Below are 27,349 nucleotides of genomic sequence, written 5' to 3'. Positions count from 1 at the left end.
CTAGTTTCATGCAATTACAAAAACCACATAAAAAGCCCTATTGTTTGTTGTCTTACAATTTTTAATGCTAATTTTGCACTTGATAATTTGGAGATTTCTTTTGTACCACAGTGTGCAACTTGGGTTTTGTGTGTGTGAAGGTGAAGGCTTCTAGTGGGGAGTAAAGGGCAGGGGGAAACAAGCCCGAGTGTGCAAAAGTGCAAGAAAGTCAGTCCCAGGGAAGAGATTGGACAACCGGAAAAAAAAAGGAGGAAAAAAGCAGTGGTGAAAAAGGGACATTTCCTCCATCAGAAAGTGGGAAATCAGAGCCCAGAAAAGGGAGGCTGTAGGGGCTGGGAGGCACACAGACCAGCTAACAAATATCACTAAGCTGACACATCCTGTGGCTTGGAATGCATGACAAACTGGGGAGTCGCACAAGGATCTGAGGGAACACGGAAAATTAGAGTGAAAAAGTCAGATGGTTAAGTAGTTAAAAATAAAAAGTTTGGGGCCCTGCTCTTACCTTGAAGGGTCTCTCATGACAGCCCATACAAGCCATTTATAATCCCGTGAAGGAAAGATTGGACCCGTTCTATTTCAGTGTAGACACTGACTGCTCTGGCTGGAATTTTGCCTGCCTTTCTGCCATTTGTCCTTTCATCTTACAGTCACTTGTCGGCAAATGAAGTGGAGAAAAACATACCATATGACATTTTTTTCCTCTGATTCACCCGAGCCTTTAGTTCGTTATATTCTAATTGAATAAAATATCATATTGTGGAACTGGGATTTTGCACTACCTTAGAGAAAATTTGCATTGCTGGAATATTTATGCTTCTCTGAGCTTAAAGACAGCCTACCACCGGAAACAGAAATACTATTTTAAGGTCAGGATTGAATACATTTTACTTTAAAGCACACTCTATACATTGTTATCAGGGGGTACTAAATTTCTTATTTTTGTTTTTCTTAAGAAAATGTGATTTTTTGTAAGGTCTGTGCTATTCTGAAATCATACCTACAGCAATGTCTAGTGTAGAGAGCATAAAACTCGAGTGATGGTCAGAAATCATTTTCCTTTTGTGACAGTCGCTCTCCTTTCATTTACCACGATGTCAAGCATTTCTGCAGATCTCTCTCCCTTCTCTTTCTCTGTGTATTATGCTACCAGTGTTGGTACAGGAAATAAATTTGAAATCAACACATGTTGGTATTGTTATATATTGTAATATGTTGTGTTTTTTTAAAAAATCACATTAATCTCACTATAACTAGCTGAGCCCAGCACTTTCACCCTTACACCCTGTACACTCTTTCTTTTTCCATCACCAGCTTTCCGAATGTATTTTCCATGATAATATATCCCTCTGCTATTGTTGATCTCTTCAGCATATTCACACACACACATACTTTGCCCCATTCAGTTTTTGTTTACGGTGTTTACTCGGAAAAATCATGAAGTCTCCAGGAAGATGCTTTTTACATTATCTTCTTAGTCTGCAGCATTTCAGAAATATTACCAATTGCTACGTGAATAATTGACTCATGGCTGTCACAGTATGGAGGTGACATTGTACCTTCTTACTCTTATTCCCCACCCCCTAGTGTTCATTTAACCTTTTCTTCTTTTCTTATTCTTTGTTGACAAAAGAACCATTTAGATTTGGTCAGCATTAGGCTCTACCTGTGCAAAGTAACTGGCAAACAGAGACAGAAGAATCGCTATTAGGAAACTACCTTGGGTAGTGTAGATATTGTTGATTAATTTAGTATAAACACTGAAATAATTGAGAAATATATAATCAACATTGTACTTAATTGGCACAGTACATTTGCTATATAAAGACTATTTAATTCTCTAGACAATTATTTAAGTCTGTTTATATGAAAACACATTTGAGGGAAAAGCAAGAAGTTTATCTAATAGATATGCATGAAAAAAACACAATTTTATCTAGTTTGCAAGACACATTTAACGTAATACTCAAAGTCTAATTGGTCCACTACATTGGAGCATTAAATGCTAATTATGATTTGCCTTTCCTCTGCTGTTTTATGATGACATTGAAATATGTTTTTTTCTTTTTGTTCTTTTCCTTTTCTACTAGCTTGCTTTAGGCACACTTGCATCTAGATAACAACTTTATTCTGTCAAAATACAGGGAAGCTGAGTCTAATACTTCATGTTTCTGTTGATAGCATATGTAGATAAGATATACACTACTTAGCAAGTCTAGGAAAAATGCTGCTTGAAATAAGGATAATATTTTGGAAAACTCAAGGACACTGGGTATAATGTCTTGCTAAATTGGACATTTGTGTGCAATCAAGATCAATCTTAATGAATGTATCATATATAAGGAACCTCAGATATTTTAAAAAGAAGCTGTAAGACCAATTCAAACAGATTTAATGCATTTTTTTTCTATTAGGTTGTAGAATAGGTCCTTATAAATTAAAAGAGTTAACGGTAAAGCATTCTGAGGAAGTTATGTGAACAACCTAAAAAAAACAGATCTTAACAAACATGCAGAATGCAAAATAGAAGGAGATATTAGTGAAAAATTGCCTAAGGTAAAATAGAATGTTAAATAAAGTTTAACACAGATATATTTCTGGGGTAGAACAGTTAGAAGAAAAGAGTAGCAGCTTGGGCAAATCACTTTGTACCTTCATGCCTTGGTTTCCCAGGCCAGACAGGTTGAACGAAAGCTAGAGATACATGTTATGAAGTAATATATTCGAGACTCATTCTTGCATTTGGAAGTTCCAGAGGGAGTTGCAGTCAGCATACCTCGCAGGCAAGCAAAGCCCTTCACAGAGTCCATAGAGTCTGCACCTGGGCCAGAGTGGTCTGTTCTGAGTTTACCACACTCCCATTACCTGGTTCAGATTAGCTGGTTTAGATAAACTGCTTTCCACCATCTCCTTCAGGAACAACAGGGAGTGATCTACCACCCCTCAGCAACTTTTGGGTGTGAGCATGATGGGATCACTTGTCTCAAACAAGGCTACGAAAAGACTTTATCTGCCAGTCACTTGCATGAGAGCAGGCGAAGAGAGCCCTAAGTGACCAAAGGCTCCTTTTCCAGCTTTCATGCCTTGCAAGGCCACATACTGCCTGGCCTTTAAGCTTTTCGAGGGCTTTGAAACCTTTGTCTGAGACATGCTAGAACTGCAGGGTAGCAAGGGAACTTCTCACACCTGAATCCAAATCCAGGTGTGGATATAATCCCTAAGCAAAGAGAAATTGTTCTGGAAGAAATCCTGAACTCTGTATTCAGAAACGTAACACGAGCACCTAGGTCCGCATCACCTGGCAGCACACAACCCACTACTCAGCTGATCAGGGTCATCACAATGAAGGTCCTAGAGGTATGGCTTTATTGTTTTTCATCTGACCAACATCAGCAAAACCAGTATGTAGCTGTAGGGGGACTGGCTTCAGGGGACCCGGGTTGGCAGTCCATGTTGAAGCTGTAGTTACCATTATTCTACAAATTGTTATTGATTGTGTTAACAAGTTTAAAATTCCAGACACATGTCTAAAAGATATGTGAGGTGGTTATCCCCACATACATTAATCATTGCAGACCCACTGATGATACTTGCACCCTTCTTCTCCCTATTGTCACATATCTTTTCCATTACCCACCACATTCATCTTTGTTTGTTTTTCCTTTTTCAGAGGTGGAATCCGATTTCCTGGCCCAGAGGCTGTTGCCAATTGAAGTTCATGGGACTGCCTTATATTTCAATATCTTCCTGTTTCTTCTTTGTTTAGTTAATTTTTTTTTCTTTATTCTGCCCAAGCTAATCATCCTAGGGCAAGAAATTTCTTCAACACATGAACGGTTTCAGCTGGATACTTTGGCCAGAAGATGCTATAAAACTACTGCATGTTTTCCTTTCCTCTTCAATACATGTGCATATCACTTCATTCTGTGTCCAGCCATCACCATCCTAAGGGTCCGCCACCGTAATTTCAACTTTTCAACTGGCCTTCCAGCCAGTATCTCAATACATCTAAAGTCCAGGATGACTCAAACTAATATTTTATTTACGATGCAATCAAAGGCTGTAGGAGAGTGAGCAGTAACCACTTTCCCAATGCATAAAAAAAAATCCTGTTTCTTGTAGTCCTGTATTTTAAACATTTGAAAGTTTCAATTTTTTTCTCTTGCTCTTTCTTGTCATCTCAGAAAGAGCTGCAGGGGGTAGATGGGGTGTGCTGAATAGAAGTCTTTAATTCGTCTACATTTAGAGTATGTTTTGCAAGGTCTATTAGCAGAAAATGTATTAGTAACCCTTAAACAAAATGCTTTTCTCCAAATCTTCCTTGCTTGATAGCTCTGGCAACAATGACCATTTCTTATAGGAGAGGAAATAACCATCCACCTGCAGCCTTCACTAAGATAAAAAGTGAGAAAGATGATATGTTGTTTCAGCAGTATCACCAACTCACAGTGATACCAGAAACTTTATTTTTTACTGGGCAAGGACAGATTCGGTGGCTATGAAAGCTGTGATGACAGCACCCAAAACAAGATGCAGATCTTACCATTGTTCTTAATTAATATTTGCTTATGGGATACTCCAGGAAGTGAGAAATGCTTTCCAATCACTCATGAAATGAAGGTCACAGGTCTAAGGTGCTTAGATTTTCAGAAATACACCAAGAGGAAGACAAAAGAAAAAAATACCCTACAATTTATACATAGCTCACGCAGAGCAGCACAGCAGAAAAAGAAAGATGTAAACAGAGACAGGAGATTGCTCGTCCATTTTTCGGAACTATTTTCAACTACAGTCACGAATTTTGTAGTCTGCAGCACCAGAAACAATGACAAGACATGGGATTTAGCATCAAAATTACCTACCTGGTACCAGAAATGCGTCTCACAACCTGCAGTGCATTAGCTGACTTCATACTGTAATTGTAATGAATCTCTTATTGGACCCTTGCTTCCCTGGACAATGCCGTATTGTAAGGACTAAATACATCATCAGTGAGCCTCATTCTCATGTATTACACTAATATATCATTGGAATGACAACTGCTTCTGATGATATATTAATGTAATACATCAGTAGTGTGGGGCTCTTATGGGATATCACTCAGGAACAGGGGCCATCTAAAGAAAACACACCCAGAGTCAAATTCAGTTTAATTACTGAATGAAAGGGCTATCAGGACCAAGGTTACACGTAATGTTAACACTCTTACATCATCCATGAGATTAATTTGCAACCTCATTACATATTAACCTTGCAATTTTAGATAGTAATTGTAGGATTTGGATTTGCCTGCTGATGTGAGTAATTCACAAACTATAACCTCCCCAATATTTGATAATGATCCATGAATAATGCACCTATTTTTATTCTGTCCATCTCACATTCAATGATAGTTAAGCAACGCATCAAATACGCAACTATAAAACCAGATTTAGAAAAACAACACCCTATTTGAAACTGTTTGTAGTCACTGAGCACCATACAAACATTTACCCTTGCACAGTGCATTCAAAAGAAAGAGACAACCGGTATTTGCTTTTGCAGTCAATTATGCAGCACTTTTTCGTGTATCCTTTCTCTTAAAGTTATCATACAGTATGTAGAAGTCTCCCGGTTTTCGTTTAGTTTTTTTTCATTGTGTTTTTTGTGGGGTTTTTGCTGTTCTTTTTCTGTAGGAAAAGAATTTTTTTGTGTCCCCGGGGACAGAAGTGGTGCATTCTACTGTTCTTTAAGCTAAGTTATGAGCTGGATTCTGAAATGCTTTTAACAAAAAGACTTTCATAACAATATTGCTGTGTCCACTGACATGAAATACATCCAGAGTCATCTTCCCTTGTTCCTGTTTCTCCCTAATTTTAATGCTACTTTATTATAAGCTGTCCAGGAAATCCACCTATATATTATGAATCAAACTGGTGCCGGAGACATTATCTTTTAAACTAGAGCTTCTGGTGGTCTCTTACATCATGTTTATTAAGATTATAACCAAATGCTGAAAAAAATTTCATAGAACAGCATATACCATCAAGCTAAAAGACATAATACATATTTGATTTTACAAACATCTTACTGCGCCTAATACAGATGCTGTACTTATTCTTGAGTAGACTGTTTTGTTTAATAAGCATTTATCTATTGTTAATGTCTTTGGAGAATTCATCTTGGGGTTTATATTGAAGATAAATGCAAGCGTGCGAGGGTTTATGAAAAATGTCTCAGCAAGTGACAGGAAGCCTGATATGAGTTACCACAGTCCGCTTCACATGTGGGGCAATCCACTACTTCTCTTGCATTTATTATGTTTTCATGCTAGTCATATTCTCTTTCTTTTCCTTAGATCCTTTGATACCATATACTTTTAAATACCATACATTGACAGTAAATCTGAAAAGAATGCATGATGTAGAAAAAGGGACAAAACTACTGATGTAAAATGCAGCTACAATAAAATAAAGAAGAAAACACAAAGAGGTTTTTTTTTTTTAAATGGTGTCTGCATGAGGGAAGGGAGTCAGAATTTAAAAGGAATTAAGTGAACATCAACTGCATGTACCAACATATGTCATTTCAGCTCACTAGGGTGATGTAGATATTATATAGAAAACTGTTCAAAGCTGGAGTTAAAAATTCTCTCAAGAATAAATGGAATTCTCACAAAACAAAATGTCATTGTCTTGTGAGGAAAATTAATTGTGTGCATACCTGTCCATATCTAATCTTACCTAATCTTTGTGTGCCGTATACCTGGGATGATAATAAATAATGTATTGCAGGAGTGGAGAGAGGTTATGGAAGTACAGCAAATTAGTGAAAAGCCCCATGTGACCTATCAGCCAAGTTCCCAAGATAGGTTTCTTTTCGTTATTTTCTAATTAGTAGCAACTTCTCCCTTCCTCTGTCACGTATTTCCCTTAGCCCACAGTCTGAACTGAAGGCAGATCTGTTACAAACTCTATTGTAGAATCTTCAGGATGTCAGTAGTAGCTGGAATTAAATTAGATTTCAACTCTCGCAAATTAATGAGTAACCTTGAGGTGTTTGAATGAATGTATCTGGTATGTCAATAACATAATGTGCAACAGAAAAAGGATGAACTTTGCGCATACACCATGTGGAGGCTTTCCCCTGTCAGTTTTACACAGTGAATTATTTACTAGTTATTGAATTAATCAGACAATTTTTACTTTTTGGCACTTTGAAAATCTGATATTTAAAATCTGCTTATGTGCTTAATTGAATGGACATCACATGCAAACCTGCTCCTTGGTGAGCCAACCCTGCTTGTTTAATACAGGAATTCAAAAATAAAATAGAATCGCGTTTCCACCTCAGTATCAGCGGGACAGCCTGGAGGGAAAGCACGCTGTGCTGCAGACACCTTGTGCAACTAAAGAGTGTCAGAGGGAGAGGAGAGATGGACTGAAGTGCATCAGTCTGGCTGTACTCAGGGGCTGAACGAATTTGAAACATGACCAAGTCTGAATGGAATAGTGGTCAGAAAGCCAGGAACAATTACTTCAGATTACAAAATGCTTGAATGATTTACTTCACAGGACAACTGCACAGTCTCCTCATGCTGAAGGACCATCAATACTATATTTGGACAAAATTTGATGAGAGGAGTCGAAGGGGTGGTGATGGCATGGAGCGGGGGGAGATTCACATTGTGTAAGATGAAAGCAGTGAAGTATTTAGATAGAAATGTATTCCAGTAGCCAAAATCCTTGCCCTACATCATCTTTGTTTCAGAAAGGCTGATTAGTTAACATATTCCATCACCTTGGGAAGAAAGCTGAGGTAAGCGGCTTAATTTATAGATGGATGGAACAAACTTATTTAAAAATTCTCACTACGTTATCATGAATCATGTAGGCTTATTAAACTAATTGCTAAGTAAATTTAAACAGTATTACAGTAGATTTCAGTGAATTTATCATCAATCTAAAGAGATCTTTGGTGGTCTCATGCTGCCCCCCACAGATATGTCTCAGAACATTCATTATGCCATAATTACAAATTCTCTTTGAAGAGGCTAAAAATCCCAAGACTCCTCTCATCAATTATTTTCACCTGTTAATTCATTTTGTGTGAGGTAATAACCTCAGTATAATAACAAATGTGCAAGTACTCCGATTTTGCAATTAAAAGCAGCAGGGCTCCTATTTTGATCATACAGACTGTGACATCCATCATAGAAAACAATTTGGGCCTAGCGGGATGACAGATGCCACACTGATGGCTCTACTAACTAACTGCCTGTCCTGGAAAAAAATGGTTCTGTTTCAGCGTGCAGCTGCAAGCTATCTGATAGCTCCTGACCAGTCAGCGGGGGAAAGCCTGCAGTGACTAAATTACTGAAAGGTAATTTTACTTTGCAAAATGAGGATTTTGGAGCCATATATGTATGCATTCCAGTGGCTGCTGTAATTTGGAAACAAATAGTCCTTTTCATATGAAAATGACTGGAATCGCTGCCGGTGCTCAGAGAGTATTGTTTCTCAGCCTTTTACATGAGAAATACAGTGTAATAGTCATTATTTCTCCCCTTTCACATATTATTAGACATAGAAGCAAGGTGGTTATCTCTGCTTTCTTTAGCTAAATCCGCACAAGTAGAATTTCTTCCAACCTCTGGACAGGTGCCTAAATAATAGAAGAGTGCTCATTTTAGCCTTTCAGTTTGTATCAAGTCTGAGTGAGCCCTGTCTGGGGAATGATCCCGCTATCACCACCAAGCCTTAAAGTGATATGCCCTCATCTGAAACTCCACTAAAAACAATGAAGCCAACTGCAAGCGCAGGCAGCTCATTAACCTTGGGACTGATTCACCAAGGAAATAATTTGATGTTGAATTAATGACAGAAAAGCTGTTGTCCTGACTGGGAGCTGGGGGGCTGCTGGGAGCCGGGGGGATGCATATACTCTAAAAAGAATCTCAGAAAACGCAGCCAATTTATTTTCCTCGCTAAAGTGCATAATGTGGTACTTTAGTATTGGACCAATTAGCTTAAAACATTTAATGCTGAAATACTGCATACTCTGAGTAAACAAGATGACTGATTAAGCCTATAACTTTGTAATGGGAAACACACGATATTGCTGTCAACTAATATGAAATATGTCAATGCGGTCTAGGATTTTTGGTTTTGTTTTTGTTTGTCATGATTTTTGGGTTTGCTTTATCCAATAAGGCTAAAATCTGACGACGGGGGGAAGAAGCTGGACTGTTCGGGCTGCTAACAGCAGCAGATGCAAATTATGAAGGAAAACCGTAATACTGAAAGGTGGCAGGTATTGTAAGGATTATGTTTTCAGATTTCAGCACACTAATGCAGAGCAACAAAAGATCAGCAGAGGGCCAAAGGTTAAGTACAGCATGAACTTTCTCAGTGGCTGTGCACCTTAAGATGAAAAGATAGCGCTGTTTATGACATCTGCAGACTACAATGCTTACCATTTTATACTTCCCTCCCACATTCTCTGCGGACAAAGAGCTGTGCTCGGCTTCTTGGGAAAAATCTACTGTTTCTTACTCCATCATATTACACTCATAAACCCTGTCAGCAATAAAGGATGTATGGATAGGCAGAGACAGGGATGTGCAGCTAGTAAACTACATAATCATATCTGAAAAGATACCAGCATTTCAGTCTTTCAGTCGGCTCTCTATTTGGAAATCTGCATCTTGTGGAGGTGAGGCTAATTCCTGGGGCAGGGGTGAACTCCAGCTTGGGCGGACAGCATGGCTGAGGTGTTTGCCCAGCATTTCCAGACACAGAAAAAAGCCTTTCCTAACCAGATGCAGGATTTACAATGCAGAAAGTGTGAGATTTTTTTTGTAGGATTGTACTGTGATAAAAGCAAACAAAAGAGATTAATCAAAACAAGTAAATTAGCATTGCCCATCTTAATTGTTCTTTAATACAAAGCCAATAATTCTTGGCCTTTATGCACATGCTCCTACAGTAACTAATGTACAGTGGCCATCAACAAATTACAACTCGTGACACTTCTGCTGCTGCAATATTAAGCCCAAAGTCCTATGGAGAAAATATATGGGTTTTATTACCAAATTGTTCTTGTTTACAATTCTAATATCCTCTTCATTATCTACTTTTCCAGACATTTTAGGCAGTTCTGAAGACCTGGGGCAGCACTAGACCTGTCATAAAGAGAAATTAATGTTGTTAAAGATGGCCTAGCTGCCCTCTGGGACAGCTGAAGATGTGAAAATATAAGGTTCTGTTTTAAAGATGAAAATGATTAAAGGCATAGGCACCTTGCTCTTAGTGCAGCCACTAAAACTTTTAATAAAATACTTCAGCAGAAAAAAGCTGCTTTACTTCTTCCACTGTGAGTCTTAATAAAAAAAATGAGAGAGAGAGGGGAAGAGAGAGAGAGAACTTTGTTCTATAAGAAGAGGCTTGCTTTAAGGACTAATAAGCGTAAAAAGGACCTCATCATTATAAAGAACCTATTCGTCTCAGCAACAGCTCACTTAATAAAGACTGGATGATAGAAAAACCAGTAGAGCTGTCTCCAAATAGCCAGTAAGCTAATTAGGTGCATTGTAACAGGTAGCCCTTACAAAAACTGACAGGCTTAAGCCAGCATGCCGCAAATACTTAAGAACATCGTAGCAGATGTAGAGCAGTTATTGTATCCTCTTCAAGGCTGTTGCTGCTGCCACAATTTCATAAGCTTACACACCTCAAGCCCTTAAAGAAGCTCAAAACGGGTTTCAGTGGGAGAAACGAAAAGGAAAAAAAAAAAAAAAGAGAGAGAGAGAAGAAACACAAACCTGCTGAAGATATTATATGAGCTTTTAGGGGCCCCAGACCAAAGAGACCTTTCAGAAGGAATGGTTCAGCTGCCTGGAAGAAAATGGCAGGAAGCACAAAAGACGAGAGCATAACCTTTGTCCTAGCAGGGATGGAAGAATATCTGTCAGAACTTCACCTTCATAATGTTGCCCACCTCAGTCATTTTTTACTGGTTAAATGAAGGTGACAGGATTTGCTCTGAAGACAAAATGTCCCTTTCTCCTTAAATGATATTGTTGAAGTTAAAAGGCAAGTTTACATTCTCATTTCCCCAGAGTCATATTCAGTGCTCTCTCTTTCATTTGATTTTGTTTGTTTTCTCTACTTTGGAAAGAGTTCAGATCTTACAATTGTATCTCGCTCATATGCTTTTGATTTTCTAGCAATAATCTGAAGTAATTGATGGTGTACAGAAGCCATTTGAGGACTTCTAGGTCCCTTAATGATAGTAGTAGCTCTGCAAAGGAAACCGCTGCTGGTCTGGACACTCAGGGAAGTCTAACTTCCCATCATTGGAGCTAGGACTGTGGTACTAACTTGCTTTGGGTAGAAGCCCATTGCAACAGAAAGGTCTGGAAGCAAAGAAAGCTTTGCTCTCAAGCAGCAGTGGCTCTTCAGAAAGCAATGGCTTCTGCTGGAAATCTCAGGGGAGCCAGAGGACTCAGTATTAGAGAAACAGAATTATGCTTATACTCCCCCACTCCGGCTGCATTCATGCAGAACAAGTGATGCAAAACATCTCTGTCAGGATACCTTCTTTCTGATCCGTAAAGCTAACTTTATCATGACTCTAAATGTAAATTAATATCTGCTAGCATGTATGGGAAAAAGGTATTTTTCAATACACAGTGTTATCAACAGACATTTTAAAATCCTTCCCATCCCCTTGGGTGATTACACTGAATAACACTGTATTCCTGCAAGAGAGATCTAGTACTGTGTTCAAGACTGGAGAAAAAAACTATGAGCTCTGCAAATCCATAGACAGTTGCGGAATAACTTTCCATTAGGAAAAATATCAGTGCCAGAATGTGATCCACAGGTTTTAGAGCTCCAAATAAGAGTTATTACTTCGACGATGTAAACTACTACATGAAATAATTAAAATATATTCTTGTTATGATATAGACTATGTAAGTGTTAAGACTTAGTAGACAGGATTAGTTTGTAATTATCAAGGCTGTTTCGGTGGTGAGTATATAGTATCACGATCTCAAGTAAAAGAGCATCTATGTTAGGATCAGCCTACGCTATGCTACACATACATTTGCTCACACATAAGCTATTATTGCAAAGCAAAGTTAAAAACAGATAAGTCAGAAGGTGACAGAATTAAGATTGCTTGTGCAACATTAATTTGCTCATTGAGGTGTATGCATGACAATGTGGGGTTTAACTACATGATTGAATTATTTTCCTTTTGTAGGAAGTTTGCTGCATTTACTCTGTGGCCTCGTGTCTTCATGATTTTAACAAACTTTCACTTTTCAAACCCTCGTGTAAAGCCATGTGTATTCATTTCCTTGTGTACTTTCTGCGGGCATGTACTCTGAAAATATCTGAAACATTGGTTTCTTCCCAGAGAACCTTTTTTTGAGGAAATTCCATTATTCCCTTTTTACAGAAGAAAAGTTAAGGAAGAAAAACAGTTAACATCAGAAATGTCTACTAATTTTGAGTGCCCAGGTAAAGAAAACTGAACACTTGGGTTTTGAAAGAATTGAGATTTTAGAGAACAGAATCTTCTTTTTTATGGCTCCAGTAACTTCAGTTGCAACCTTATGTATCCAGCCCATCTGCAAATCAGTGTCTTAAAAATATGCAGGACATACAATTATTGTTACTAGTCCAGCTCAGGCAGCTTCCCTAGCGAAGTATAGGAATGCTGTGGCAGAGACAGGTAAAAAAACCAGTTTCCCTGGTCAACACTTCACTGCTTCAGCTATGAGGCTCCCCCTTGTCTTCTTCCAATCCCTTCCCTCGTCCACTTCATGATTCCCAGTATGACCAGCAAATGAGCTTTCTACATAACTCTGATTGCTCTCAAGAGCACCTTACATCCCATATACTAAAAATTTGTTTAAGAAATAAAAATGTGTGACATATAATTAAAGACTGCATCTTTGTGTATACACACAAAAGAAATCAACTGTTCTTTTAACAGTCTTTTGTGTTCTGTTTCGAAGGTATTAAGAACAGACCCCAAACACAAAACCAACAAGTTGAAAACAAAGAAGTATTACCATGTTGGTTCTGCTGAACAGAAGCATATTCTACCATGCAATTTAACGGTCACTGGGATGATTGCCTTTATCTCCACATTAGGGTGTTTAAGGATGCTGATTTAGTCAGTTCACAAATGACATCAGCTATTTACCTTCAACTGTTAACAGTAAACAGATAAATAGAGTTGTTGAAATTAAGACAACGGAGATGCCAGCTGGGATAAAAGGTCCTCCTCTGTGACAAGCAGTCAGAGATGCAGCTTGGTGGGTCTGTAGCATTATTCCATATCCCACACATTTATGTGATTTTTCTCAAAGAAACCATTAGGATTTTGAAAAAGTTATAACCAGTTGAAAACAAGATATTCTAGAGGGAAACACCTTAGTAGCTGCCAAAACTAATAGCTAGCCTCATCTTATGAAATTATCACAGTCAACAAGAATCTTTGCTTTATTGCTGCAGTAATGGAAGATGTGGGAATCTGCTGTCACTTGATATTGGAAGGTGCAGAAACAAGTACTGTGACCTTGCCTGTGGGAAGAAATATGATCAAAGGAACCAACCAGCATCATAATAAGGACAGCATAATACATCTCCCAGCTATGTTTCAGAAAGTTTCCCAAAAAGTGAACAGCATGGATTAAAATTATAATTTCCACCACGGTAATGCTAACTGTGCCACTAGTCTGTAACACTTGCTCATATTCAGTAAAAATGGCATGATTTGATCTTGCTTGTCTTTACAAACTGTGACAAGTGGTAAGATGGGGACATCATGCGATTGACAGACATTTCGGTACTATCATAAAAATCAGTGAGGCGTAGAATAAAACTTCAGTTACGAGAACTGCATCTGTGACTTCTTGTCCCAGTCAGAGTCCCAAAGTGGGAACTGCAGGTGAAGAGTTGCCTCAGCCACAGCTCTAGTTGCAGCTTTATGGAGAATTGTCCACGCAGTAATATCTTCCTTCTCCTTCTCCCTCTGAACCTCAGGAACTCTCCTAGTCAGCATCAACTGCAAAAGGACTATGATTCCTACTTCTTTTTAGTCATCTTCTACCCAGAGGACATAATTATGGAGTCTTCCCTGGGCTTTGCAGAGTGAGATTTACAGACTTTAAGAGCTCAGGACCTGGTCCTCAGTACGTCGAATTTACCAGATATCTGCCAGTCTATATATAAAGTTACTGTTAAAAAAATAAACAAACAAAAACAAAACAAAATCACACACACAAAAAACCCCCAAAACAAAACCAGAAAAAAAATCTCGCCTTTTCTTAGGACACGACCAGCACTGACGTCTCTTAAATAGTTATGTCAGAGGGTGGTGTGAAAGTTACCTTATACACATAATATAGACCCTTAAATACATATTTAAACTAAAGTGGTCCAAGAATGAGAGCTTCTTAAATGCTGTTTTCATTTTCTTTAAAATACCAATGGGTAAATATGTTTCAGAATGAAGGTAACCTTGATGTTTTCTCAGTATAGAAGAGTTGTGAAAACATAACGACTATGTGTGTTTATTAATTCTTTATAGCTAAAACTTTCAACTTTAAAGCAAAACAATGCTGAAAAACTCTCAAAAAAGAGGAGGTGATGTGAGATGCAGACAATAAAAAGCTCTCTGTGGTTTAAAAGAGCAGGAATGCTGGATGCTAGTGTCTCAGAAATCAAAAAAATAAAAAAAGAAATCAATTAAATAAATATAATTCACCAAGCTCCACAGTCACTATAAACATCAAACAAGCAGCATCTCTTGTCAGTCCATGAAAGGAGAACTTTCTGGCCCCAACAGCCACATGCCGAGATTTCTAGATCTCTTGCATTTCTTATAGAAATAGAACACTAAGAGATAACAGTGTGAACTTACTAAGCGCTAATAAAGTTCTTCAGGATGCTATGAAGCATAAAACCACTGGAGCCAATTTAAAATGTAATTTCAAATGATGAAAAATGTGCATATTTTTCCAGCACATTTGTACGTTAAAATAACATATTTTAATAGTTCTTACATCAAGCTGTATAAACAGAATTAGACCTACTAGTAGCTGTGGCATTAGCAGAGGTAAACTGCAGCGCCAGATCAGCTATACATGAAAAAAAAATATTCTTGATTTTGTGTGCAATTTCAACAAATACACAGGAATAATTTGGTCAAGTTAAATTAATCTCGTGCACTTCCACAGTTACTTCTTTTAGACCCTGGTCTACAGGCTTCCACTATGCAAACATATTTTGGGGGTATTTTCTTGTGTGTTTTTGTCTGTTTTTTTTTAAAGCAAAGATGTGTTTCCACGTGAGAAGTGTCTTCTTTTGATACGTAGATATTGCTTAGCTTCAAAAAACTGCAAGTGTCTCTGGTAAGATGAAAAAAAAATATTTCTCAGTCATGGTGCTTTCCAGATACCTTTCCACAGACAAGAAATGTGAAATTCCCTTCTTTGTGAACAGTGCAGAATCTTGTGCTCTTTAGGAGGATACTGTAGTTCTTTGACAAACCTTATCTATAAATTGTGAAAACACAATCTGCTCTGCTTGGATGCAGCATAAGGCAATTTTACTTGTTAATTGCAACTACAACTAAAGAAAATTTCCCAATCTCACTGGCAGGTGGAGGAAGACACAGGGATGAAAAGAAGGCAAGGAAGTAACCCATTCTAGAACTTTTGGCCAGCGCACTATCCATCAACTCATGTCAGAGTGTGTCTCTGAGCATGCCTCTCCTCATCTTTCATGGCGCAAGGGGGAACGGCTAATCTTCAGTATGTTCCTTTCCACTCTGTCATGCAATACTGGGCAGTAGGATCATGAGTACTGACCTGTACAAGAGGAAAATTGGTACTTCATTCATCACTTTCATCCATGTATGGTAATCTCGCTCCAGATGAAAAATCAAGACAGACATGAAGAAAACAATTCTCTTTTCTTCCTGAAATCTGACCACCTTTTTTTTTTATTTTAATTGCTCTTCTGTGAGAATTGTGTTGCAGATTAGGTCTGGTCTATAAATTCCATCAGCAGACTCCTTCATCACACTCAGACTCATTTTTTTGTTGTTTATGTTGTCCTGAGAGGCTGGAACAAGTGTCTAATTGATTACTTATGGAATGAAGAAAGACCTAAACTGGAGGCATGATGCCAGAATTTCTGCACTTCAATGTTATCTTTAAATGTTCTTGGTCTGCCTTTTGGCCGCCTTTTTTTTTAAAAAAAATAATATATTTGCACACAAATTTGCTACTAATTTAGCTGTTTCATTCCCCTTTTATTGCTCTGTTAGATTTCTCACATCTGGACCCTGCATCCCAGGTGTATTAGATCATATTAAAAGCTTTCCTTCTGCTCTTTGTTCTAACATGTGCTCTTTCAGCTGTAAAAGTTACTGCACAGCAGTAGCACTTTGAACTAAAAGGTCAAAGAGCTTCCTGAATTAGCAATGGTCGCTGCTGGTCTAGATATCAGCTTATTTGTTGTTTGGATTTACCTGAAGTTTGCCGTCTCCCTAGCTGTTTTAGGAATTGTATTCAAAGGATTATTTGAAAAGGTTCGTATCATACAATCTCTTGTTAAAGGACCAGAATCTGAAAGTAAGCCTGCTCTGTGGCTTTCTAACTTGTCTGACTTTAATTGTGAAGACAAACCCTTTGTAAAGGATTGCAGAGTGGCATTCAAACCTTGAAAGTTTGGTTCCACTGTATCTGAGGACTTAGGTCTGATTCAAGATGAGAAGGGAAAGGAGGATTACAAGCTTAATGCAAAGATAGAAATAAGTTTGAAACAAGCTTACTGGAAGAAAGCAAAACAAGCTTGTCGTGACCTTGCCACAGGGAAGAGAACAGGTTTACCAGGGGTTTCCAAGAAGGCTAAGACAAAGGCCATCTTGAAATTGTGATCCATTTGCTACTTTAACCTGCCCAATTTTCAGTGAGTCGTCTGTGGTTGAAGCATTTAGAAAGGGTGAAGTCTGATGTCTTCTTAAAAGTGCTATCAGTTATTCTTTTGCAAAAACAAAAGCAACCTGAAGGTAGATTGGTTTAATATATTTCTGCCTGTGCAAAATAGCATGCTTAACTTTACAGCAACCACAGCTGCACAGATCTGTGATGTGCAGTTACAAGAAAATGTATCAGTATACCACATTTCTGATATACCAGCACTCCATAAAAAAGGAAGGAGGCAAAGGGGTAAACAACAACAAAATCCTCTTGTTTAATCTACCCTACTGGCTGACTTTTCTGTAGACTTGGATTAATCAGCTACAGTTGCTGCATAGAAGCCAAAGGGGGGGAAAAATCTCCAACTCTACTTTCCTCTGTATTTCTGATAACCATAGCAGGCTGCCTCACCAGCAACAGAAACATATAAAGTTCAGTTTCTTTCCACAGTGAGATAAGAGGATCTTAACCAGTGACTGTGAGCACTGAGTTTCCTATTTCACGCTTAGTGCATAAAACTTTGGTTAACTCTCTTCATATGTCATGGACTCTTTAACATGAAAGCTGCCACGGCTCCCCACTCTGGAAATCCAATTCTTTTAGGATATTTCTTTTTTCTTTTTAATATTTTTTTCTATTTATTTTTTCTTTCTCAGTGTTAATATCTGGACATGCACTCATTACACCTGCAGATTCTAGCCCTCTTATCTGCCAGGTTTCCTGGCTTTGAAGTTGCCGTCCAGAGCTAGAAGGGAAGACTTCTGAAAAAAAAGGTCTGTGGCTGAGAACTTAGTACTGCTTCCATACGTAATTTGGCATTCAGCAGCTCCATTACCCTTCCAGGTTCTCCCTGCTTCTGGTACCAATGAGTTTCTATGCTTGTTGTATCTTCATTTCATTTTCCTTAGGGGTAACACCTCTTGGTTCCAGGCCATATCCCCATCATGATAACATCCTTGTTTTTTCTCACTGGGCAAGACCGAATATAGGCAGAAATTTGAATATAGGCAGCATAAGGAAAAGCAGTAACTGAGTCTGAAAATGTCAATGGGGCAAACAACTAGCTGTTACATTGCTAAGATTCAAGGCTCCTCTTCCAGCTATTGGTCTGGTCAAATGAAATTCTGGTCCAAATAAATCAGACATAAAATTCTGTTTTCTCAGTTTTCTGCAGTGTGGATTTTGTTTATAGCTGTCACTGATGATAAACAAGATGCAAATAATTGTCCCAGTCGTTTCAGAATATTTGTACCTTTCCTCATTTTACTGCTTTAGAGCTATTCCCTCATTCTCCTCATCTCATGCTCCCCTCTGTGCTTTCTTCAATATCAGCCCAATGACTACAACAGTCTTGTAAAAACCTTATCCTAAAGCAAAAAGGGAAAGTAACTATCAAAGCTAATCTCCTATTTAAAGACACCTCATCCATTTCTCCCTATAACTATTATATCCTTATAGACATATATTCTCAACAGTTATATATCAGCTGTGAATACAAAATAGGTAGATACAAATGAGCCATATTTTGCATGGCTAAGCCACCTGGGTCCTCTGGTCAAGGCTGAACTGGGCTCAATGGTTACACTGTCTGTTGTAATAAATTAGTAGTGCTTTTGTGCTGTGCCTCTAGCTGTAATAAGGATACATGCATTATGGGTGTCACCCTGTCTCTGAGGACAATTTTAATACAGCTTAGACAATAGCCTAGCTAAATAAACAATGAACCAGTCATGGTACAGAAAAACAGTGTAAGCTCCAGGGTATGGAGCTTAGCAAGGCAAAAGAAAGAAGCAAACAACATATTAAAAAGATTAGCAAGCAACAATAAGAGAGACACTTACAACATCCTAGATAAACTAGGGTAGTCATTCAATATCGCTGTTGAGGATCCATTTCAGCAAGGCATACAAAGATAGGTCTAACATTAAACGCTTGCTTAAGCTTTTTTAACCAGCTTTGAGTAACAGAAATGTGCGAAATATTGAAGTCACTTTTAATTGTTTGATGAGTCAAGGCCTGGAGCTTCAAAGTGTAACCTTAATAAACAGAGTGATGCTAGCAAAACTAAAGTAGCACTACTATTGCCATTGCCAATACTCAGCTAAAGCAGCAGTCAACAGCATGACAAAAGGAAATCCAGAATGGATTGAGACGAACGTGATCAACAGTGGTACATAAAAAGCAGTCAGTCCTGACCAGACTGTTTAGACCTGTCTAAATTTAGATTCTCACAGTGAGAATGAAACTTACCCTGTTGGCTCCTCACTTTTGCTTCCCCATGATTGCGCCCATGTCTCATTGAACTGTAGATGAGAGAATGATAGAATCACAGAATCATAGGTTGGAAAAGACCTCTATGATCATAAAGTCCAACCATCTGCTCAACACCACCATTCCTACTAAACCATATCACAAAGTGTCACATCTATATGTTTTTTAAACAACTCCAGTGATGGAGACTCAACCACCTCCCCGGACAGCCTATTCAGTGCCTGACCACTCTTTCAGTAAAGACATTTTTCCTAACAGCCAATCTAAACCTCCCCTGATGCAACTTGAGGCCATTGCCTCTCATCCTATTGCTAGTTACCTCAGAGAAGACACCAACATCTGCCTCACTACAACCTCCTTTCAGGTAGTTGTAGAGAGCAATAAGGTCCCCCCTCAGCCTCCACTTCTCCAGGCTAAACAGCCCCAGCTCCCTCAGCCGCTCCTCATAAGACTTGTTCTCTAGACCCTTCACCAGCCTTGTTGTCCTTCTCTGGACATTTTCCAGTACTTCAATGTCTTTCTTGTAGTGAGGGGACCAAACCTGAACACAGTACTCCAGGTGTGGCCTCACCAGTGCTGAGAACAGGGGCACCATCACCTCCCTACTCCTGCTGGCCACACTATTCCTGATACAAGCCAGGATGCCATTGGCCTTCTTGGCCACCTGGGCACACTGCTGGCTCATGTTCAGCTGGATGATGACCAACACCCCAAGGTCTTTTTCCACCAGACAACTTTCCAGCCACTGTTCCCCAGGCCTGCAGCACTGCATGGGGTTGTTGTGACCCAGGTGCAGGACCCAGCATTTGGCCTTGTTGAAACTCAGACAACTGATCCATCAATCCAGTCTGTCCAGATCCCTCTGCAAAGCTTTCCTACCCTGAAGCAGATCGACACTTCCACCCAGCTTGGTATCATCTGCAAACTTACTGAGGGAGCACTCAATCCACTCATCCAGATCATTGATAAAGATGTTAAACAAGATCAGACCCAAAACTGAGCCCTGGGGGACACCTGTCGCGTTAAAAAGGGGGGGTAAGGGGAGTCTGATATTCAACTTGCCTGCCAGAGCCCTTCCAAGGACTTTCACTGAAACAGTTTCGCAAAGTTGAAACAATAGGTAATTTATTCAAGTGACAGTTATCACAGATTCGGAATTGCCGTTGATAAATTCACTGTCTACAAAAGTTGATCTCAAAGTAATAGTTTAGTGCTTTAGTTAACAATGTGTTCCCGGGGATACGTCTGACAAAGTCAGAGGCGCGACTCTTACCAAAAAGATGACCCTTCTAAGGGGGGGAAGAGAGGTTCAGGCCGGTCGACCCGTCCGTCCGGTGAAGTTCTCGCTTGGCTCCCCCTCCCAAAGAGAGTTTTCAAGTGCCAGTTTTTATATGTTTGGAAATCTTTTTGCGAGGTGGGACTAAGTCAATTATTGTGTATCGATTGGCTCTTGGCATGGAATGTCGTGTCGTCGGAAACGGGACTCAGAAGTGTGACACGCCTTCGGAGCGGGCATCTTGGTATGTGCATTCGGGGGCCATCTGTGCTTTATCCAAAGCAATTTCTGAAGCAATCTCTGGCTGCGCAGCCTCTGCGGCGCCCCACAGATCACTGAGTTTACAGTGATGGGCTATCCTCCCTTACTTTTGTCTAACAAGATAAGCACCAGTTATTTACTTCCTTTGTTAGCTCTTCGGCTCTTGACGCCTCAGTCCATTTGTCTTTCATCTTGCATTCGACAAGTCCAGCAAGGCCATCGATTACAACACCCCTTGTGACTGGCCGCCAGCTGGATTTAGCTCCATTCACCACCACTCTTTGCACTCAGCCTTTCAGCCAGATCTTTATCCATCGAAGAGTACACCCATCCAAACCATGGGCAACTAGTTTCTCCAGGAGGATGCTGTGGGGAACAGTGCCAAAGGCCTTACTAAAGTCCAGGTAGACAACATCCACAGCCTTTCCCTCATCCACTAGGGGGGTCTCCTGGTCATAGAAGGAGATCAGGTTGGTCAAGCAGGACCTGCCTTTCATGAACCCATGCTGGCTGGGCCTGATCACCTGGTTGTCCTTCACATGCCTGGAGACCGCACTCAGGATGAATCACTCCATAATCTTGGCTGGCACCAAGGTCAGGCTGACAGGCCTGTAGTTCCCAGGATCCTCCTTTCAGTCCTCTTGTAGATGGGTGTTACACTGGCGATCCTCCAGTCATCTGGGACCTCCCCTGTTAGCCAGGACTGCTGATAGATGATGGAGAGTGGCTTGGCCAACTCCTCTGCCAGTTCCTTCAGCACTCCGGGGTGGATCCCATCCAACCCCAGAGACTTCTAAGCATCCAGGTGGCATAGCAGGTCATTAACTGTTTCCTCCTGGATTATGGGAGATTTGTTCTGCTCCCCTTCCATCTTCCAGCACTGGGTTCTGACTACCCAGTCTGACTGTTAAAGATTGAGGCAAAGAAGGTATGAAGTATCTCAGCCTTTTCCTCATCCTTGTTGGCAATATTCCCCCTTGCATCCAATAAGGGACGGAGACTCTCCTTGGCAGCCTGTTTGTTGTTCATGTATTTGTAAAAACATTTTTTGTTGTCCTTTACAACAGTGGCCAGCCTGAGTTCCAGCTGGGCTTTTGCATTTCTAATTTCCTCTCTGCATGACCTAACGAGTTCCCTGTACTTTACCTGCCCTTTCTTCCATAAGTGGTAGACCCTCCTTTTTTTCCTGAGTCCCAGCAAGCGCTCCCTGTTCAGCCAGGCTGGTCGTCTTCCCCACCAGTTCATCTTGCAGCATATGTGGACAGTCTGCTCCTTTGCCTTTAAGACTTCCTCCTTGAAGAATATCCAGCCTGCATAGACTCCTTTGCCCCACAGGACTTTCTCCCAAGGGACTGTCTCAAACAGCATCCTGAACAGGCCAAAGTCTGTCCTCTGAAAGTCCATGGTGGTGGTTTTGCTGCCCTGCCTCTTAACTTCACCTCAGACCGAGAACTCTGTCATTTCATGGTCACTAAGCCCAAGACAGCTTCTGACCACCACTTCTCCCACCAGTCCTTCTATATAAGTAAACAGCAGGTCTAACCAGACACCTCCCGTGGTAGGCTCACTTACCAGCTGTGTCAGGAAGTTATCTTTCACATACTCCAGAAACCTCCTAGACTGTTTCTTCTCTGCTGTGTTGTATTTCCAGCAGATGCCTGGTAAGTTAAAGTCCCCCAAGAGAACAAGGGCTAGCAATTGTGAGACTAGCCTCTTGATAGAAAACTTCATCCACCTCTTCATCCTGGTTGGGTGGTCTATAACAGACTCCCAGCGGGATGTCTGCCTTGTTGGCTTTCCCCCTCATCTTTACCCATAAGCATTCAACTTGTCATCACAATCGTGGAGCTCTATACAATCGAAGCAGCCCCTAACATACAATGCCACCCCACCACCTCGCTTTCCTTGCCTATCCCTTCTGAAGAGCTTCTAGCCATTCATTGCAGCACTCCAGTCAAGAGAGTCATCCCACCAAGTTTCTGTGATGGGGACCAAGTCATAGCTGTCCTGCTGCACAATGGCTTCCAGCTCTTTCTGTTTAATGCGCATGCTACGTGCATTGGTGTAGATGCACTTAAGCTGGGCTATCAGTCTCACCCCCAAACCCGGCATGCCATGCCTGGGCTCATCTCTAGTGAGCCTGTTTATATCCCATTCCCTCTTTGAACCAAGCTTAAAGCCCTCTTAATGAGCCCTGCCAGCTTGTGGGCAAGAATACTTTTTCCCCTTTCAGAAAGCCAGACTCCATCTGTTGCCAGCAGGCCCAGTGCCCAGTGCCCGGTGCCATGATCAAAGCAACCAAAATTCCACCGACAGCACCATTCTCTGAGCTACCTGTTAATCAGATGAGTTTTCTGTCCCTTTCAGTGTTCTTTCCTGCCACTGACAGGATTGAGGAAAACACAACCTGTGCCCCTGATCCTTCAACCAGTTGCCCCAGTGCCCTGAAGTCCCTTTTGACGGCCTTGGGTCTTCTCTCTTCTATCTCATCACTGTCAACCTGCATTACCAACAGCGGGTAATAATCAGAGGCCTGCACCAGACCAGGGAGCTGGTCTGGAGATATATTTCACTGGACCAGGTTGCTCAAAGGCCCATCCAACCTGACCTTGAACACTTCCAGTGATGGGACATTCACAGCTTTTCTGGGCGACCTGTTCTACATTCTCACCACTTCCTTCCTTATGTCCCATATACGTCTACCCTCCTTCAGTTTAAACCTTTACCCCTTGTCCTGTCACTACAGACCCTGGTAAAATATCTTTCTGTGTTTTTGTTTTAAGCCCTTTTTATGTATAGAACAGCTGCAAAAAGGTCTCCCCAGAGTCTTCTCCAGGTTAAACAGCCTCAACTCTCTCTGCCTTGAACAGAAATATGCTGTTAGGTTACAAAATAATGTCATAGTGCTTTCCCTCTCACAAAATATCTTCTTCCTCTCTGACCAAATGCAGGGGATTTCAGACTGAGAGGAGAACCTGATAGGTCTGGATTACTTTGTACAAAGTTTTGTAGCTCACTTCAACCATGTTGCCTCATCAGCTTAGTCTTTTGTTCATTCAGGATGCCTTTGTGCCTCTAAGCAGTGTGTGATGTCCAGCCTTCTCTGTAGACTATCACTTAAACCAGCACTGAGTAAAGAATAATGAATTTTACTACATACATCCTTAAAACATTCATCAGAGTGTTCCACAAATATAAACTAATTCAGCTTACAAGTACTTGTATGGAGTGGTACTATATTTTATCCTTTTTTAACAGAAAGGAAATGAAACCACTGAGGCTTTAGGTCAAGGACCCAATTTTGGACACCAGAATGAGATGTTTAGATCCCAATTTCCTAGGACATTTAGTATTTTCTAGCACTTTACATGCTTTCACAACATGTTATTTACAGCGTTCCAATCAGCCACAGTTATGTTTGTGAGACAAAACACTTCTGCAAATGTGAAAGCTATCAAGTAGATTACAAGGAAAATGAAGAGCACATTCAGCAGTCAATTTTAAAAAGTTGAAGTGACTTCCCTAGATCCACACGGACATTCTGGTAGAAGGAAATTTTCCAATGCGATTTTTAAGTGCATTACCTATAAAACAATCTTATCCTTTCTTCAAATCCTAACTTCATTTTCACATGTCCTCCAGCTTCTTCAGCAGGTTCATTTTTTTACGTCACCTCTACATGAAAAAGAAACATTTTTTTGAGTGGAATTCATGGTATTTACTAAGAATAGAGTGTGAGATTATGTGCTCCTGGCGTACTGGTGCAGCTGTGTCTAGGCTAAACTTAGGTTCTAACACTGAGGGATTAAATGGCTTGTGCTGGCAGGCTTCTGTTTGTGCTCTTGGAAGGGTGAAAGGAGTTGTATGGGGAAACTTCATGCAACACCTGAAAAAAAAGGGAAGCCTGAGAGTGGCCTTGCTAAAGCACAGCAGCTCGAGCAGACCCTTGTGAGTGACAGTAGAAAGTTTCCAAGCTCCTAGGTGTGACTGGGAGCGTGGTGGTCATATTCATCACCACTCTGAGGTTAGGCAGGCCGCTGGCACAGCCCTGAGCACACCTGCCTGTTCTGTGGCCTCTTTCCCTCTCCGAGGGCTTTGGCTGCCATGCTTTGGGCCAGCTCCCACGCCTTGGTTAGAGCTGGGGGAGGAAGAGTTGTGAGGGAACTGTTCAGGGGCTCCTCCCGCTGTGCTCAGAGCTCCTTTTGAGCTCTAGCCCTCACTGTGGGGCCTTGCCTGAGCTGTGCCACAGCCATCCCTGTGCCCAGCCTTGTACCTCCTGATCCCGGCCTCAAGAGCTTGCCTTCCAGCTTGACCCATGACCTGACCCATCACTAGGCTGGTGATTGTCATCCCTCGGCTGAGGCTGACTCTGGTCCCCATCACCAAACCTGCCCGGCTTTCCCAGTTGACCACACTGGGATGGCACTCCATTGGTGTGGCACTGATCTGCCAGCTAGGCTGTCAACCACAGCCCCCAGCTTGACTTCCCTCATGGAGCAGCCCCCTCTGCCTTGTCCCCAGTGGACATGTACCTGCCACTTTGTCTCACGCTCTTCTCCCACTGAAAAGGAAACCAAAGAGATCCCATAGACAGGCAACTGAAAGACTAGATCTCCAAGGGACACAGCATAGCATTGCTAAAGGTGTCTACTTTACCCAGTATGACTGTACTTGGTGTACAGTCTGTACTTTTTCCTGATTTCCCATTGCTATATTAACTGGTAGTCAGAAGACGTCATGTTCCAGTGAAAATTCTTGGTGTGCAAAACAGTAGGGTTTTTTTCTTAACTTCTTTTTTGGAAATGCCTGTACCTTTTGAATTTGCAATGTTCCCAAAACATGTAACCTGAGGCAGCTGTCTGGCATGAGAAACTTCATCCTGAGTGGTTTAGGTCTAACAACATAATAAGCAAGTTTTATTGTGGAGATTGTTAGTCAGTCTTAAGTATAGGCATCATTTTCTGCACTACCTACAGGAACAGGTAATACTTGTACCCATGTATTAAAGGCTGCTGAAGAAAAAGATTGCACATGTTAAAACATCACCTCTTCGAAGAACTGTGAAGCAGTCTCATATATAAAGCTAGTCTAAAATAGCTTGTAAATGACAGTATCAGAATACAAACTTAGACCTCTTTCAGGAGACTTTCTGTACTGATTTGTAGTAACCTAGCTTATGACACAAATAACTGAATGCCATTACAGCAGGGAAATGTTATCAATATCTGCAGAAATTCACTCAGCATTTGCCTCTTAGAAACAGCATGTCTTCATGGATGTTTTGATATACCTGATACACAAAATACATGTAAGATGCCTGTCACAGTCAGTGAGGTGAAAGAATCTGTTATCTAAAGGTAGATCACGACTCTTACATGACCTTCTGATTTTAAGTGAAAGGCAAGGAAGTTATTTCTTCCTAGCTCTCAGGAAGGAATTAGGGTATAAAATGAAAACAAAAGGTGTGAGACACAGCAGATAGCAATGATGTTGATTTGTGTTATTACACACACAACTATGAATACTGCTTACTCTTCGTGCTAAGAATTTTGCTAAGATCATGTGGTACAGCCATAGAAAATTTTGTGGAGGCTTCTGAATGTGTCTGAATGTGAAGTTGCAATGTTCTGGCAACATACCTATTTTTTATGGAACTATACCTGCTTTCATCTGGCACCCAGGCAGAATATGCAAACAAAAGAATTGGATCCAAGGCTGAGCAGTACTGCCTTGCAATGAGCAAGTGTCCTGTTTTCTGTGCCTTATGTCCACATCAGAGGAAGCTCACTGCTTCAAATTCATTGTGCTGGTTAGCATGAAAAGCTGACATGAAATGGGAAAGTATTTGCTTTATTAACTGACAAAGTGAGCTGTGGACAGCATCGTAACACTTCCACACACCAAGGCACAGCCTTAGAGAACACAGAGAGACAGTTCTCTTGCCCTAGCAGAACCTGCCAGTTCAGCAGATCCCTTCAGTTCAGTCGAAGTCCATAACTAAAAGCAAAGAGAACGGAGTGACCCAAATGTGCTCAGTGTTACCACCAAGCAAACTGAACAGATGAGCAGGTCCACCAGAGGTTGCAGAAAACACTGACATTATAGTCTGCCACCCAGGAAAATGAATCATGCTGTTTGCTTCTGACAGGAGAGAAGAATGCAACTTCCATCTTTCCTTATAGGGAGAGAGACGAGTCAGGCACTGTGCCGGAGCTTGACAAGCACCTACTGCAACCTGTGAACATCTTTCTTTTTATGAATTGTCAGGCACAGATTTAGGAGAAGATGGCGACAACAGTGTTGTATGTTTTCACATTGAGGTACCAAGAGTACCCCTGTATAGCACGGAACAGCAGTGGGAAGAAGTAAGTGACATAAAGCTGTGAAAATAATACTATGCTTAGGTTAATTAATCCTGTATTTCAAGCCTCTTACATTTATTTGTGCAGTGTTATCTTGTTCATCCCTGCACATATCACATTGTAAAACTGAGGAAAACAGTATGCGGGAGAGAACATGGAGAGGGTGGAATGCAGTCCCGGGAAAACCAGCTA

The sequence above is a fragment of the Opisthocomus hoazin genome, chromosome 3 (assembly GCF_030867145.1).
Source record: "Opisthocomus hoazin isolate bOpiHoa1 chromosome 3, bOpiHoa1.hap1, whole genome shotgun sequence".
Lineage (NCBI taxonomy): Eukaryota > Metazoa > Chordata > Aves > Opisthocomiformes > Opisthocomidae > Opisthocomus > Opisthocomus hoazin.
This window is presented reverse-complemented; position numbering follows the sequence as displayed.